The following is a 13,543-nucleotide window of genomic DNA, read 5'->3' on the forward strand; positions in this document are numbered from 1 at the left end:
AGGCGGAGCTTGGGACACTTCATGTACAGAGATATCGTTGACTTGATTGCAAATTATTGCACAGATACTATTTAAAACTGAACTTAGCTGAATGATGTCATCAAAGAGTTCAATAACGAAATGCCTTTAACTGTCATTTTGCTTTTTGACGCACTGTGTTCCTAATTAATGTTGTTCAGTTGCATTGACGCAATACTTTTTGTTTAAAGCGCAATTAAAAAAAAAAATAAAAAAAAGAGTCCAAACAATGACCCCTGCTACGGGTAGTGTTCCAAGTGTTATGCGACTTCAGCTAATGATGGGTCCATCAGAAATTTTACGGTGCTAGGGCTGGGTCTGCGTCAGAAGAAGCCATGCATTGTTTAGTTATGTCAGTGCAGTGCCGTCGGTTGGGGGAGAAACGGCAGCATGCACGGCTCCTCGTTAGTATAGTGGACAGTATCTCCGCCTGTCACGCGGAAGACCGGGGTTCGATTCCCCGACGGGGAGAGCTGGTTCTTTTCGTCTTCCGAACGATCCATCCAAAATTTTTGGTTGGAGTCGCAGGTCACAGAAGGAGTTCTGCTTCGACGTCAGCCCGAGCCAAAGGACATGCGTTGGCCGGGAATCGAACCCGGGTCAACTGCTTGGAAGGCAGCTATGCTCACCACTATACCACCAACGCAGGTGGAAGTCAGCAGCTTTATTGACGCACTGTGTTCCTAATTAATGTTGTTCAGTTGCATTGACACAATACTTTTTGTTTAAAGCGCAATTTAAAAAAAAAAAAAAAAAAAAGAGTCCAAACAATGACCCCTGCTACGGGTAGTGTTGCAAGTGTTATGCGACTTCAGCTAATGATGGGTCCATCCGATATTATTCCATCCAAAAGTTTTGGGTGGAGGCACAGGTCACAGAGGGAGTTCTGCTTCGACGTCAGCCCGAGCCAAAGGACATGCGTTGGCCGGGAATCGAACCCGGGTCAACTGCTTGGAAGGCAGCTATGCTCACCACTATACCACCAACGCAGCAGGCATTCAGCAACTTGCGCCGTCAGTAAGAAGACTCGAAGTGCACGAGTCGCCGATAGGGCTAGAAGAGCAGATGAGATCTTTGTTCAGACCCGTCACTAAAGAGAGCCTTCAAGAATTTGCATCCCGTCACGTACAAGAAAACGCTGCCTTCCCATCCGGCTAAATAAACACGAAGTGGTCAAACGCAGAGAGTGCCCATTCAGACGATGACCAGTGGCAAGCCCTCTCGCAGCATGCTGGCGGACGGTCAAACTGATTCTGCTCTTGACATTTCGATGTAGCTCTGCAGTGAGCAGAGCACCCAAAAATACAGGTCACTCGCAAAAGTTCCCCTCCACGGAAATCTTTAGTAAAAGGCGAAAGATTTATGCGACAATGAAGAGAAACTCGAGCTGTGTCTGCAAACGCTCGGGCCTGTGCGCTGCCTCTGTTAAACTACTACGCTCGCCAAGGGTCATCAAGGGTGACAACGCCTGCCCACATGTGTTTCGTCAGCACCCCCCCCCCCCCCCACTCCAAAACGGAGGAGTAAAACTCAAAAAAGTCCCCTCGGCCCACCAATAACCAAAAGCCCAATCAAGGCAATCTCTTTCTCATGCCTCTATCTGAAAAGTTGGATAAAATCTTATATAAAAAAAAAGTATTTTAAAGAAATCCCTTATTCCGAGGTCACCGTAGCCACCAGATCCAGTCTGTAACCGCTTCAGTCACCCGGATCCAGTCCGTATCCAGAGAAGATGGTGGATCAACACCTAGAAAGGACCTCTATGGCCCAGAAACACAGCGGAGACCGTGACAACTAGATGAGCCGCAGATACAAATCCCCTGTAAAGACCACCTGGACAAGACCACAGGAAACAGATGATTCTTCTGCACAGTCTGACATTCCTGCAGCCTGGAGCTGATCTACTGGTTTCGTCTGACAAGGGGAGAACTGTCTCCCTGACTGAGCCTGGTTTCTCACCGGGTTTTTTCTCCATCTTTTCACCGATCGAGTTTTGGTTTCTTGCCTCTGTCGCCTCTGGCAGGCGGAGCTTGGGACACTTCATGTACAGAGATATCGTTGACTTGATTGCAAATTATTGCACAGATACTATTTAAAACTGAACTTAGCTGAATGATGTCATCAAAGAGTTCAATAACGAAATGCCTTTAACTGTCATTTTGCTTTTTGACGCACTGTGTTCCTAATTAATGTTGTTCAGTTGCATTGACGCAATACTTTTTGTTTAAAGCGCAATTTAAAAAAAAAAAAAAAAAAAAAGAGTCCAAACAATGACCCCTGCTACGGGTAGTGTTCCAAGTGTTAAGCGACTTCAGCTAATGATGGGTCCATCAGAAATTTTACGGTGCTAGGGCTGGGTCTGCGTCAGAAGAAGCCATGCATTGTTTAGTTATGTCAGTGCAGTGCCGTCGGTTGGGGGAGAAACGGCAGCATGCACGGCTCCTCGTTAGTATAGTGGACAGTATCTCCGCCTGTCACGCGGAAGACCGGGGTTCGATTCCCCGACGGGGAGAGCTGGTTCTTTTCGTCTTCCGAACGATCCATCCAAAATTTTTGGTTGGAGTCGCAGGTCACAGAAGGAGTTCTGCTTCGACGTCAGCCCGAGCCAAAGGACATGTGTTGGCCGGGAATCGAACCCGGGTCAACTGCTTGGAAGGCAGCTATGCTCACCACTATACCACCAACGCAGGTGGAAGTCAGCAGCTTTATTGACGCACTGTGTTCCTAATTAATGTTGTTCAGTTGCATTGACACAATACTTTTTGTTTAAAGCGCAATTTAAAAAAAAAAAAAAAAAAAAAGAGTCCAAACAATGACCCCTGCTACGGGTAGTGTTGCAAGTGTTATGCGACTTCAGCTAATGATGGGTCCATCCGATATTATTCCATCCAAAAGTTTTGGGTGGAGGCACAGGTCACAGAGGGAGTTCTGCTTCGACGTCAGCCCGAGCCAAAGGACATGCGTTGGCCGGGAATCGAACCCGGGTCAACTGCTTGGAAGGCAGCTATGCTCACCACTATACCACCAACGCAGCAGGCATTCAGCAACTTGTGCCGTCAGTAAGAAGACTCGAAGTGCACGAGTCGCCGATAGGGCTAGAGGAGCAGATGAGATCTTTGTTCAGACCCGTCACTAAAGAGAGCCTTCAAGAATTTGCATCCCGTCACGTACAAGAAAACGCTGCCTTCCCATCCGGCTAAATAAACACGAAGTGGTCAAACGCAGAGAGTGCCCATTCAGACGATGACCAGTGGCAAGCCCTCTCGCAGCATGCTGGCGGACGGTCAAACTGATTCTGCTCTTGACATTTCGATGTAGCTCTGCAGTGAGCAGAGCACTCAAAAATACAGGTCACTCACAAAAGTTCCCCTCCACGGAAATCTTTAGTAAAAGGCGAAAGATTTATGCGACAATGAAGAGAAACTCGAGCTGTGTCTGCAAACGCTCGGGCCTGTGCGCTGCCTCTGTTAAACTACTATGCTCGCCAAGGGTCATCAAGGGTGACAACGCCTGCCCACATGTGTTTCGTCAGCACCCCCCCCCCCCCCCCACTCCAAAACGGAGGAGTAAAACTCAAAAAAGTCCCCTCGGCCCACCAATAACCAAAAGCCCAATCAAGGCAATCTCTTTCTCATGCCTCTATCTGAAAAGCTGGATAAAATCTTATATGAAAAAAAAAAGTCTTTTAAAGAAATCCCTTATTCCGAGGTCACCGTAGCCACCAGATCCAGTCTGTATCCGCTTCAGTCACCCGGATCCAGTCCGTATCCAGAGAAGATGGTGGATCAACACCTAGAAAGGACCTCTATGGCCCAGAAACACAGCGGAGACCGTGACAACTAGATGAGCCGCAGATACAAATCCCCTGTAAAGACCACCTGGACAAGACCACAGGAAACAGATGATTCTTCTGCACAGTCTGACATTCCTGCAGCCTGGAGCTGATCTACTGGTTTCGTCTGACAAGGGGAGAACTGTCTCCCCGACTGAGCCTGGTTTCTCACCGGGTTTTTTCTCCATCTTTTCACCGATCGAGTTTTGGTTTCTTGCCTCTGTCGCCTCTGGCAGGCGGAGCTTGGGACACTTCATGTACAGAGATATCGTTGACTTGATTGCAAATTATTGCACAGATACTATTTAAAACTGAACTTAGCTGAATGATGTCATCAAAGAGTTCAATAACGAAATGCCTTTAACTGTCATTATGCTTTTTGACACACTGTGTTCCTAATTAATGTTGTTCAGTTGCATTGACGCAATACTTTTTGTTTAAAGCGCAATTTAAAAAAAAAAAAAAAAAAAAAGAGTCCAAACAATGACCCCTGCTACGGGTAGTGTTCCAAGTGTTATGCGACTTCAGCTAATGATGGGTCCATCAGAAATTTTACGGTGCTAGGGCTGGGTCTGCGTCAGAAGAAGCCATGCATTGTTTAGTTATGTCAGTGCAGTGCCGTCGGTTGGGGGAGAAACGGCAGCATGCACAGCTCCTCGTTAGCATAGTGGACAGTATCTCCGCCTGTCACGCGGAAGACCGGGGTTCGATTCCCCGACGGGGAGAGCTGGTTCTTTTCGTCTTCCGAACGATCCATCCAAAATTTTTGGTTGGAGTCGCAGGTCACAGAAGGAGTTCTGCTTCGACGTCAGCCCGAGCCAAAGGACATGCGTTGGCCGGGAATCGAACCCGGGTCAACTGCTTGGAAGGCAGCTAGCTCACCACTATACCACCAACGCAGGTGGAAGTCAGCAGCTTTATTGACGCACTGTGTTCCTAATTAATGTTGTTCAGTTGCATTGACACAATACTTTTTGTTTAAAGCGCAATTTAAAAAAAAAAAAAAAAAAAGAGTCCAAACAATGACCCCTGCTACGGGTAGTGTTGCAAGTGTTATGCGACTTCAGCTAATGATGGGTCCATCCGATATTATTCCATCCAAAAGTTTTGGGTGGAGGCACAGGTCACAGAGGGAGTTCTGCTTCGACGTCAGCCCGAGCCAAAGGACATGCGTTGGCCGGGAATCGAACCCGGGTCAACTGCTTGGAAGGCAGCTATGCTCACCACTATACCACCAACGCAGCAGGCATTCAGCAACTTGCGCCGTCAGTAAGAAGACTCGAAGTGCACGAGTCGCCGATAGGGCTAGAGGAGCAGATGAGATCTTTGTTCAGACCCGTCACTAAAGAGAGCCTTCAAGAATTTGCATCCCGTCACGTACAAGAAAACGCTGCCTTCCCATCCGGCTAAATAAACACGAAGTGGTCAAACGCAGAGAGTGTTTCGTCAGCACCCCCCCCCCCCCCCCACTCCAAAACGGAGGAGTAAAACTCAAAAAAGTCCCCTCGGCCCACCAATAACCAAAAGCCCAATCAAGGCAATCTCTTTCTCATGCCTCTATCTGAAAAGTTGGATAAAATCTTATATGAAAAAAAAAGTATTTTAAAGAAATCCCTTATTCCGAGGTCACCGTAGCCACCAGATCCAGTCTGTAACCGCTTCAGTCACCCGGATTCAGTCCGTATCCAGAGAAGATGGTGGATCAACACCTAGAAAGGACCTCTATGGCCCAGAAACACAGCGGAGACCGTGACAACTAGATGAGCCGCAGATACAAATCCCCTGTAAAGACCACCTGGACAAGACCACAGGAAACAGATGATTCTTCTGCACAGTCTGACATTCCTGCAGCCTGGAGCTGATCTACTGGTTTCGTCTGACAAGGGGAGAACTGTCTCCCCGACTGAGCCTGGTTTCTCACCGGGTTTTTTCTCCATCTTTTCACCGATCGAGTTTTGGTTTCTTGCCTCTGTCGCCTCTGGCAGGCGGAGCTTGGGACACTTCATGTACAGAGATATCGTTGACTTGATTGCAAATTATTGCACAGATACTATTTAAAACTGAACTTAGCTGAATGATGTCATCAAAGAGTTCAATAACGAAATGCCTTTAACTGTCATTTTGCTTTTTGACGCACTGTGTTCCTAATTAATGTTGTTCAGTTGCATTGACGCAATACTTTTTGTTTAAAGCGCAATTTAAAAAAAAACAAAAAAAAAGAGTCCAAACAATGACCCCTGCTACGGGTAGTGTTCCAAGTGTTATGCGACTTCAGCTAATGATGGGTCCATCAGAAATTTTACGGTGCTAGGGCTGGGTCTGCGTCAGAAGAAGCCATGCATTGTTTAGTTATGTCAGTGCAGTGCCGTCGGTTGGGGGAGAAACGGCAGCATGCACGGCTCCTCGTTAGTATAGTGGACAGTATCTCCGCCTGTCACGCGGAAGACCGGGGTTCGATTCCCCGACGGGGAGAGCTGGTTCTTTTCGTCTTCCGAACGATCCATCCAAAATTTTTGGTTGGAGTCGCAGGTCACAGAAGGAGTTCTGCTTCGACGTCAGCCCGAGCCAAAGGACATGCGTTGGCCGGGAATCGAACCCGGGTCAACTGCTTGGAAGGCAGCTATGCTCACCACTATACCACCAATGCAGGTGGAAGTCAGCAGCTTTATTGACGCACTGTGTTCCTAATTAATGTTGTTCAGTTGCATTGACACAATACTTTTTGTTTAAAGCGCAATTAAAAAAAAAAAAAAAAAAAAGAGTCCAAACAATGACCCCTGCTACGGGTAGTGTTGCAAGTGTTATGCGACTTCAGCTAATGATGGGTCCATCCGATATTATTCCATCCAAAAGTTTTGGGTGGAGGCACAGGTCACAGAGGGAGTTCTGCTTCGACGTCAGCCCGAGCCAAAGGACATGCGTTGGCCGGGAATCGAACCCGGGTCAACTGCTTGGAAGGCAGCTATGCTCACCACTATACCACCAACGCAGCAGGCATTCAGCAACTTGCGCCGTCAGTAAGAAGACTCGAAGTGCACGAGTCGCCGATAGGGCTAGAGGAGCAGATGAGATCTTTGTTCAGACCCGTCACTAAAGAGAGCCTTCAAGAATTTGCATCCCGTCACGTACAAGAAAACGCTGCCTTCCCATCCGGCTAAATAAACACGAAGTGGTCAAACGCAGAGAGTGCCCATTCAGACGATGACCAGTGGCAAGCCCTCTCGCAGCATGCTGGCGGACGGTCAAACTGATTCTGCTCTTGACATTTCGATGTAGCTCTGCAGTGAGCAGAGCACCCAAAAATACAGGTCACTCACAAAAGTTCCCCTCCACGGAAATCTTTAGTAAAAGGCGAAAGATTTATGCGACAATGAAGAGAAACTCGAGCTGTGTCTCCAAAGGCTCGGGCCTGTGCGCTGCCTCTGTTAAACTACTACGCTCGCCAAGGGTCATCAAGGGTGACAACGCCTGCCCACATGTGTTTCGTCAGCACCCCCCCCCCCCACTCCAAAACGGAGGAGTAAAACTCAAAAAAGTCCCCTCGGCCCACCAATAACCAAAAGCCCAATCAAGGCAATCTCTTTCTCATGCCTCTATCTGAAAAGTTGGATAAAATCTTATATGAAAAAAAAAGTATTTTAAAGAAATCCCTTATTCCGAGGTCACCGTAGCCACCAGATCCAGTCTGTAACCGCTTCAGTCACCCGGATTCAGTCCGTATCCAGAGAAGATGGTGGATCAACACCTAGAAAGGACCTCTATGGCCCAGAAACACAGCGGAGACCGTGACAACTAGATGAGCCGCAGATACAAATCCCCTGTAAAGACCACCTGGACAAGACCACAGGAAACAGATGATTCTTCTGCACAGTCTGACATTCCTGCAGCCTGGAGCTGATCTACTGGTTTCGTCTGACAAGGGGAGAACTGTCTCCCCGACTGAGCCTGGTTTCTCACCGGGTTTTTTCTCCATCTTTTCACCGATCGAGTTTTGGTTTCTTGCCTCTGTCGCCTCTGGCAGGCGGAGCTTGGGACACTTCATGTACAGAGATATCGTTGACTTGATTGCAAATTATTGCACAGATACTATTTAAAACTGAACTTAGCTGAATGATGTCATCAAAGAGTTCAATAACGAAATATCTTTAACTGTCATTTTGCTTTTTGACGCACTGTGTTCCTAATTAATGTTGTTCAGTTGCATTGACGCAATACTTTTTGTTTAAAGCGCAATTAAAAAAAAAAAAAAAAAAAAAAGAGTCCAAACAATGACCCCTGCTACGGGTAGTGTTCCAAGTGTTATGCGACTTCAGCTAATGATGGGTCCATCAGAAATTTTACGGTGCTAGGGCTGGGTCTGCGTCAGAAGAAGCCATGCATTGTTTAGTTATGTCAGTGCAGTGCCGTCGGTTGGGGGAGAAACGGCAGCATGCACGGCTCCTCGTTAGTATAGTGGACAGTATCTCCGCCTGTCACGCGGAAGACCGGGGTTCGATTCCCCGACGGGGAGAGCTGGTTCTTTTCGTCTTCCGAACGATCCATCCAAAATTTTTGGTTGGAGTCGCAGGTCACAGAAGGAGTTCTGCTTCGACGTCAGCCCGAGCCAAAGGACATGCGTTGGCCGGGAATCGAACCCGGGTCAACTGCTTGGAAGGCAGCTATGCTCACCACTATACCACCAACGCAGGTGGAAGTCAGCAGCTTTATTGACGCACTGTGTTCCTAATTAATGTTGTTCAGTTGCATTGACACAATACTTTTTGTTTAAAGCGCAATTTAAAAAAAAAAAAAAAAAAAAGAGTCCAAACAATGACCCCTGCTACGGGTAGTGTTGCAAGTGTTATGCGACTTCAGCTAATGATGGGTCCATCCGATATTATTCCATCCAAAAGATTTGGGTGGAGGCACAGGTCACAGAGGGAGTTCTGCTTCGACGTCAGCCCGAGCCAAAGGACATGCGTTGGCCGGGAATCGAACCCGGGTCAACTGCTTGGAAGGCAGCTATGCTCACCACTATACCACCAACGGAGCAGGCATTCAGCAACTTGCGCCGTCAGTAAGAAGACTCGAAGTGCACGAGTCGTCGATAGGGCTAGAGGAGCAGATGAGATCTTTGTTCAGACCCGTCACTAAAGAGAGCCTTCAAGAATTTGCATCCCGTCACGTACAAGAAAACGCTGCCTTCCCATCAGGCTAAATAAACACGAAGTGGTCAAACGCAGAGAGTGCCCATTCAGACGATGACCAGTGGCAAGCCCTCTCGCAGCATGCTGGCGGACGGTCAAACTGATTCTGCTCTTGACATTTCGATGTAGCTCTGCAGTGAGCAGAGAGCCCAAAAATACAGGTCACTCACAAAAGTTCCCCTCCACGGAAATCTTTAGTAAAAGGCGAAAGATTTATGCGACAATGAAGAGAAACTCGAGCTGTGTCTCCAAACGCTCGGGCCTGTGCGCTGCCTCTGTTAAACTACTACGCTCGCCAAGGGTCATCAAGGGTGACAACGCCTGCCCACATGTGTTTCGTCAGCACCCCCCCCCCCCCCCACTCCAAAACGGAGGAGTAAAACTCAAAAAAGTCCCCTCGGCCCACCAATAACCAAAAGCCCAATCAAGGCAATCTCTTTCTCATGCCTCTATCTGAAAAGTTGGATAAAATCTTATATGAAAAAAAAAGTATTTTAAAGAAATCCCTTATTCCGAGGTCACCGTAGCCACCAGATCCAGTCTGTAACCGCTTCAGTCACCCGGATCCAGTCCGTATCCAGAGAAGATGGTGGATCAACACCTAGAAAGGACCTCTATGGCCCAGAAACACAGCGGAGACCGTGACAACTAGATGAGCCGCAGATACAAATCCCCTGTAAAGACCACCTGGACAAGACCACAGGAAACAGATGATTCTTCTGCACAGTCTGACATTCCTGCAGCCTGGAGCTGATCTACTGGTTTCGTCTGACAAGGGGAGAACTGTCTCCCCGACTGAGCCTGGTTTCTCACCGGGTTTTTTCTCCATCTTTTCACCGATCGAGTTTTGGTTTCTTGCCTCTGTCGCCTCTGGCAGGCGGAGCTTGGGACACTTCATGTACAGAGATATCGTTGACTTGATTGCAAATTATTGCACAGATACTATTTAAAACTGAACTTAGCTGAATGATGTCATCAAAGAGTTCAATAACGAAATGCCTTTAACTGTCATTTTGCTTTTTGACGCACTGTGTTCCTAATTAATGTTGTTCAGTTGCATTGACGCAATACTTTTTGTTTAAAGCGCAATTTAAAAAAAAAAAAAAAAAAAAAGAGTCCAAACAATGACCCCTGCTACGGGTAGTGTTCCAAGTGTTATGCGACTTCAGCTAATGATGGGTCCATCAGAAATTTTACGGTGCTAGGGCTGGGTCTGCGTCAGAAGAAGCCATGCATTGTTTAGTTATGTCAGTGCAGTGCCGTCGGTTGGGGGAGAAACGGCAGCATGCACGGCTCCTCGTTAGTATAGTGGACAGTATCTCCGCCTGTCACGCGGAAGACCGGGGTTCGATTCCCCGACGGGGAGAGCTGGCTCTTTGCGTCTTCCGAACGATCCATCCAAAATTTTTGGTTGGAGTCGCAGGTCACAGAAGGAGTTCTGCTTCGACGTCAGCCCGAGCCAAAGGACATGCGTTGGCCGGGAATCGAACCCGGGTCAACTGCTTGGAAGGCAGCTATGCTCACCACTATACCACCAACGCAGGTGGAAGTCAGCAGCTTTATTGACGCACTGTGTTCCTAATTAATGTTGTTCAGTTGCATTGACACAATACTTTTTGTTTAAAGCGCAATTTAAAAAAAAAAAAAAAAAAAAGAGTCCAAACAATGACCCCTGCTACGGGTAGTGTTGCAAGTGTTATGCGACTTCAGCTAATGATGGGTCCATCCGATATTATTCCATCCAAAAGATTTGGGTGGAGGCACAGGTCACAGAGGGAGTTCTGCTTCGACGTCAGCCCGAGCCAAAGGACATGCGTTGGCCGGGAATCGAACCCGGGTCAACTGCTTGGAAGGCAGCTATGCTCACCACTATACCACCAACGCAGCAGGCATTCAGCAACTTGCGCCGTCAGTAAGAAGACTCGAAGTGCACGAGTCGTCGATAGGGCTAGAGGAGCAGATGAGATCTTTGTTCAGACCCGTCACTAAAGAGAGCCTTCAAGAATTTGCATCCCGTCACGTACAAGAAAACGCTGCCTTCCCATCAGGCTAAATAAACACGAAGTGGTCAAACGCAGAGAGTGCCCATTCAGACGATGACCAGTGGCAAGCCCTCTCGCAGCATGCTGGCGGACGGTCAAACTGATTCTGCTCTTGACATTTCGATGTAGCTCTGCAGTGAGCAGAGAGCCCAAAAATACAGGTCACTCACAAAAGTTCCCCTCCACGGAAATCTTTAGTAAAAGGCGAAAGATTTATGCGACAATGAAGAGAAACTCGAGCTGTGTCTCCAAACGCTCGGGCCTGTGCGCTGCCTCTGTTAAACTACTACGCTCGCCAAGGGTCATCAAGGGTGACAACGCCTGCCCACATGTGTTTCGTCAGCACCCCCCCCCCCCCCCCCACTCCAAAACGGAGGAGTAAAACTCAAAAAAGTCCCCTCGGCCCACCAATAACCAAAAGCCCAATCAAGGCAATCTCTTTCTCATGCCTCTATCTGAAAAGTTGGATAAAATCTTATATGAAAAAAAAAGTATTTTAAAGAAATCCCTTATTCCGAGGTCACCGTAGCCACCAGATCCAGTCTGTAACCGCTTCAGTCACCCGGATCCAGTCCGTATCCAGAGAAGATGGTGGATCAACACCTAGAAAGGACCTCTATGGCCCAGAAACACAGCGGAGACCGTGACAACTAGATGAGCCGCAGATACAAATCCCCTGTAAAGACCACCTGGACAAGACCACAGGAAACAGATGATTCTTCTGCACAGTCTGACATTCCTGCAGCCTGGAGCTGATCTACTGGTTTCGTCTGACAAGGGGAGAACTGTCTCCCCGACTGAGCCTGGTTTCTCACCGGGTTTTTTCTCCATCTTTTCACCGATCGAGTTTTGGTTTCTTGCCTCTGTCGCCTCTGGCAGGCGGAGCTTGGGACACTTCATGTACAGAGATATCGTTGACTTGATTGCAAATTATTGCACAGATACTATTTAAAACTGAACTTAGCTGAATGATGTCATCAAAGAGTTCAATAACGAAATGCCTTTAACTGTCATTTTGCTTTTTGACGCACTGTGTTCCTAATTAATGTTGTTCAGTTGCATTGACGCAATACTTTTTGTTTAAAGCGCAATTTAAAAAAAAAAAAAAAAAAAAAGAGTCCAAACAATGACCCCTGCTACGGGTAGTGTTCCAAGTGTTATGCGACTTCAGCTAATGATGGGTCCATCAGAAATTTTACGGTGCTAGGGCTGGGTCTGCGTCAGAAGAAGCCATGCATTGTTTAGTTATGTCAGTGCAGTGCCGTCGGTTGGGGGAGAAACGGCAGCATGCACGGCTCCTCGTTAGTATAGTGGACAGTATCTCCGCCTGTCACGCGGAAGACCGGGGTTCGATTCCCCGACGGGGAGAGCTGGCTCTTTGCGTCTTCCGAACGATCCATCCAAAATTTTTGGTTGGAGTCGCAGGTCACAGAAGGAGTTCTGCTTCGACGTCAGCCCGAGCCAAAGGACATGCGTTGGCCGGGAATCGAACCCGGGTCAACTGCTTGGAAGGCAGCTAGCTCACCACTATACCACCAACGCAGGTGGAAGTCAGCAGCTTTATTGACGCACTGTGTTCCTAATTAATGTTGTTCAGTTGCATTGACACAATACTTTTTGTTTAAAGCGCAATTTAAAAAAAAAAAAAAAAAAAAGAGTCCAAACAATGACCCCTGCTACGGGTAGTGTTGCAAGTGTTATGCGACTTCAGCTAATGATGGGTCCATCCGATATTATTCCATCCAAAAGTTTTGGGTGGAGGCACAGGTCACAGAGGGAGTTCTGCTTCGACGTCAGCCCGAGCCAAAGGACATGCGTTGGCCGGGAATCGAACCCGGGTCAACTGCTTGGAAGGCAGCTATGCTCACCACTATACCACCAACGCAGCAGGCATTCAGCAACTTGCGCCGTCAGTAAGAAGACTCGAAGTGCACGAGTCGCCGATAGGGCTAGAGGAGCAGATGAGATCTTTGTTCAGACCCGTCACTAAAGAGAGCCTTCAAGAATTTGCATCCCGTCACGTACAAGAAAACGCTGCCTTCCCATCCGGCTAAATAAACACGAAGTGGTCAAACGCAGAGAGTGTTTCGTCAGCACCCCCCCCCCCCCCACTCCAAAACGGAGGAGTAAAACTCAAAAAAGTCCCCTCGGCCCACCAATAACCAAAAGCCCAATCAAGGCAATCTCTTTCTCATGCCTCTATCTGAAAAGTTGGATAAAATCTTATATGAAAAAAAAAGTATTTTAAAGAAATCCCTTATTCCGAGGTCACCGTAGCCACCAGATCCAGTCTGTAACCGCTTCAGTCACCCGGATTCAGTCCGTATCCAGAGAAGATGGTGGATCAACACCTAGAAAGGACCTCTATGGCCCAGAAACACAGCGGAGACCGTGACAACTAGATGAGCCGCAGATACAAATCCCCTGTAAAGACCACCTGGACAAGACCACAGGAAACAGATGAT

The 13,543-nt window shown here is 47.8% G+C and overlaps 5 non-coding genes across 5 annotated transcripts; all 5 read right to left on the reverse strand.

Annotated features, from left to right (window-relative positions):
- Positions 1–1,292: 1,292 nt before the first annotated feature.
- LOC127980332 (U5 spliceosomal RNA) lies at positions 1,293–1,407 on the reverse strand. The gene has a single exon (XR_008159362.1). It is a non-coding gene; the product is annotated as a U5 spliceosomal RNA (small nuclear RNA).
- A 1,927-nt stretch (positions 1,408–3,334) lies between these two features.
- Positions 3,335–3,450, reverse strand: LOC127980901 (U5 spliceosomal RNA). The gene has a single exon (XR_008159901.1). It is a non-coding gene; the product is annotated as a U5 spliceosomal RNA (small nuclear RNA).
- Positions 3,451–7,124: 3,674 nt separating this feature from the next.
- On the reverse strand, positions 7,125–7,240 carry LOC127980142 (U5 spliceosomal RNA). The gene has a single exon (XR_008159179.1). It is a non-coding gene; the product is annotated as a U5 spliceosomal RNA (small nuclear RNA).
- Positions 7,241–9,163: 1,923 nt separating this feature from the next.
- Positions 9,164–9,279, reverse strand: LOC127980968 (U5 spliceosomal RNA). The gene has a single exon (XR_008159964.1). It is a non-coding gene; the product is annotated as a U5 spliceosomal RNA (small nuclear RNA).
- A 1,926-nt stretch (positions 9,280–11,205) lies between these two features.
- On the reverse strand, positions 11,206–11,321 carry LOC127980969 (U5 spliceosomal RNA). Its single transcript, XR_008159965.1, has one exon. It is a non-coding gene; the product is annotated as a U5 spliceosomal RNA (small nuclear RNA).
- Between the last annotated feature and the right edge of the window lie 2,222 nt (positions 11,322–13,543).

Source organism: Carassius gibelio, chromosome B19, assembly GCF_023724105.1.
Source record: "Carassius gibelio isolate Cgi1373 ecotype wild population from Czech Republic chromosome B19, carGib1.2-hapl.c, whole genome shotgun sequence".
Lineage (NCBI taxonomy): Eukaryota > Metazoa > Chordata > Actinopteri > Cypriniformes > Cyprinidae > Carassius > Carassius gibelio.